This window comes from Sphaeroforma arctica (genome assembly GCF_001186125.1).
Source record: "Sphaeroforma arctica JP610 unplaced genomic scaffold supercont1.734, whole genome shotgun sequence".
Lineage (NCBI taxonomy): Eukaryota > Ichthyosporea > Ichthyophonida > Sphaeroforma > Sphaeroforma arctica.
The window spans coordinates 35,567-39,245 of record NW_014039824.1 but is presented as its reverse complement, the minus strand read 5'-3'; the positions used below and the strand labels follow the sequence as shown (position 1 = coordinate 39,245).

At 42.2% G+C, this 3,679-nt stretch overlaps 1 non-coding gene across 1 annotated transcript; it reads right to left on the bottom strand.

Moving 5' to 3' along the window:
- Positions 1-797: 797 nt before the first annotated feature.
- Positions 798-881, bottom strand: SARC_30179. The gene has a single exon. It is a non-coding gene; the product is annotated as a tRNA-Tyr (tRNA).
- Positions 882-3,679: the final 2,798 nt, after the last annotated feature.

Below are 3,679 nucleotides of genomic sequence, written 5' to 3'. Positions count from 1 at the left end.
ATTTTCGGTTCCCTGAGCGTTGAATACATTTAGAAATTGAAAAATAACCTGCTGCATATTTATACATTGTCCTGCTACATATACTTTGTCATAAATGCGCAATAGTTGTTCCTATCTAATAAACAGTTGTTTATATTCTATTGATACGCTAATTGATATGCGATACAACAGCCTTATTTTCATTTATATCCCTGTTCTGTAGTCTACAGTCGATATTCTTCTTGTACCTTCTTATCCATAACATCTTTTACATACGTTCCTTCTAAATTGGACTTATATCAGTACTTTGATTCTTTTATATGTTGCAAGTAGATCTGCAATTCTTGTGCGTGATGCATTCGAGTTACAATTTAATTATTCCTTCCTATTTGTGAATACGCTCTGGTTTTCACATAAGTTGTTCTTCCCTATTAAATAACTTTCAAGCCTTCGACTTACCAGATGGTGCTTCTTTTCTCTTGCCTCGACATCGACACTAATATTTTCCCACTTCTTACAGCTATAGCAGCGCTGTCACCGCTATCGCGAGCGAGGTATGTGTTTATGCTGAAAACGACGGGGGACTAAATTGGTGAGTTTAATAGCTCTTTAGGGTATATTCTGTCTCTACCAAGTAAGTGTTTGTCCAGAAGATTGCATTGCCATTCAAAAACGCACTGTCGTTCAGATCAGGAGTAGTTTTAGTGTTACTTTGTCGAACCTGTAACAAATTTATATATTTTGACGAGCAGCCGGGGAACAATATGTGGAGTAAGATTTGCATATCCCCCGAAAAAAGAAATTTACAATAAAAAAATTCTCCCCACCCGAAATCGAATCAGGGACCTACCGATTGATGTAACCACTACAGTCGGTTGCTCTACCAACTGAGCTATAGAGAATATATTCCTATTTCAATTGTCTCTATTTATAGTTTTTCATCACAGTTAAAGTGGTTTTCACTGAAGGCAAACTTACCTCGTATTCGCAAGAAGGGTTGAGCAAGGCGATACCTACTAAAACGGTAATTTTCACCAAAACAGTAATTTTATAGTACATCGTCAGGAAGCGTGTATATACATTCGAATCAGGGATATACCGATTCATATAAATACAGCATTCGGCTGCTCGTCAATGCAAGTTGTCCTACTGGAAATTTGTGGCATCTAGGAACCAGAGTATCAGAAAAGCCAATCCAAAAAACAAAACCCAGGATTGTCAAATACTGAGTTTTGGATCCAGGATCCAATATTTCTGATATTAGAGTGATCAGAAATATAGCGGGATTACCGGTAGATGATACCGGGACTCCCGCGTGTGAGATAAACACTTAAGTAAAGGTTGAGTCTGGTGTTGAAACACCAAACAATAAAGACTCAATGCGAGTCCTTCGGCCTACGACTTTTACCTACTTGAGAGGTACGCACTGGAGAAGATGTCTATTGTTTCCTATGGTCGTATCTTATCAATTACTCTCAAACTCAGTATTTGATAATCCTGAGTTTTGGGGTTGGATTGGCTTTTTGCTAACCTGGTCCCTAGATGCTACAGCCCCCCACCTTTGTACTTCAAAGCCTGTGGATGAGTGGAAAGTGACATCTTATAGTACTATATTGTCTAGAGATTGGTGTTTTTGTACAGGGAAAGACTTGTCCCTTACCACCATTATCTATTCTTACATAATACCTATTAATTGAATTTATACTATGACGGGAGTTCTCTACCACGCTCGTCGGAGTCAGTCCTGACCGGTGCTCTTGGTTGATCTCAACTTGGCTTAAGAAAACGCATCTCAACGGTGGCTCTACAGCCGAGTTCTTGGTCCTTATCTATCTGGTGTATGGGCGGATCATGCTTCAAGGCGAGAAAAGTGGGAGTGTCCCTTGGTACCAACGAGACCTGCTTAGGTCCCCTGCCTCGTGCGCTTTTTGTTGCTCGCTGATCTTTCATCAGTGCTCGTCGTCGCTGGCTTCTTTGACCTTGACAGCCTTCGTTTGCGTCAAGTGCGTTGACGGTATAGTGTAAGAACATCAGCATCTGCGATGTCTGATTCATGCGTCTAGGTACGCTCCCCATCTGTCCAATTTAGTAGGTACTCCTGGAATCCATCACCTCGGATAGACGGCCTGTCATCAACTATTGAGGAGAACCGAGTCTCCTCGGTTGGTTGTACGTGATTATTGAAAGTAAATGCTTCCGGAGCACTGGCCCTTTTTACGAGTCCAAGTAGCTCATCAGTGATCAAGTCAGGATATTCGGGAGATTTAGTCACATCAAGGTTACAGACAAAAATGCCCGTTGCCCTCTCTGCATACTATTTTGTATGGTCCGCCATATGATGTAGTCATCTTGTTCATTTCATGGAAGTTTACATACTTCTTTTGGTATTTTCGGTCGTATGCTGCGCGCATCTTATCTTCACATTGCGCAGCGTTGCTGTCTAGTTGTGGCCTAATGGCTTCTTCTAGATGCTACAGTCGCATTTCCCAAGATACCGTTGTACTCGGTGCGGTCACTGGCGTGTTGTAGTCCGTGAGTTGGTAATGTCTCCGGCCAAAGTACATATTAAATCGTAGTGACTTGTGCCTTCTTGATGTACGCATATTGTAGCCCATTTGTACGAAGGGAAGTCGTGAACACCAGTTACCTTGGTTTTGCTCAACGAATTTCGTATCAGTGGCATGAGGTCTCTGTGTGATCGTTCACTCGCGTCTAAGACTTTAGGTTGGTACGGCCGAGAAATTAGGTGTTGTGTCGGCGCTTGTTCAACAACTTTTGAAAGGATGTTATTAACATATTCAATGTCTTGGTCAGTCTGTATGATTTGTGGAAACCCGTGTTCACACATGATTGATACCAGCGTACGTGCTATAGTAGCCGCTGATTTGTTCATCATTGGTCGTGGTATGGCATATGATGAGTGCACATCTGCCCATATTAATACATATGTGTGTCCTTTGTATGCGTCCAATAGTGATCCAATGGTACTTAGACTCGGTCGCCTGGAAATACGACTGTGATTGATTGTAAAGGATGAAACCCCGTTTTTGTGTATCTTATTTTTGAGACATGGTATGCATCCTTCGATGAACTTTTGTACATGTTGTTGGATTTATGGCCAATCATGTACATCTGTTTGCAACCTGTTTACCGTTTCCTCAGGAGTGTAATGTCACAAGTTGTGGTATTGCTCGATGATGTTGACACGTGCCTCGTATTCTGTTGCCTGTGGTGCATCTCCAGATGGAACTGGATGTGATGCTGCAATATGTATAGCAGGTTATTCCCGTGTTGAGTCAAAGTATGGAGACTTCACTCCTGTCTTTGCTACTAATGTGACGCCCCACGGGATTTTGCCGCATTCTTTCTTGCCTTCTTTGAGGAAAGTAATGTTTGTGATTTCCACTAACATCGCGTCTTCTTCTAGTAAAGACAAGAATTCTGGAAACCACGTTGCGTGGGGGTAGTAGGGTACACATATCGTGATGCTGGTTGCCTCTTCAGGTACGAGTTCCCATCGTGGGTTTGCCCATGCATTCACTTCCTGCGCCCACTTCTGTAGGAGCGCATTCTGTTCTTTTGTGTAGTATTTATCTGTTTGTGCATTGTGTGCCGATGCGAACAGATCTACTGTGAATTTCCCAAACCGTCTTTCAGTTTCTTTGTAGAATCTGGGATGTAACATCCAGTCCAAGGCTGA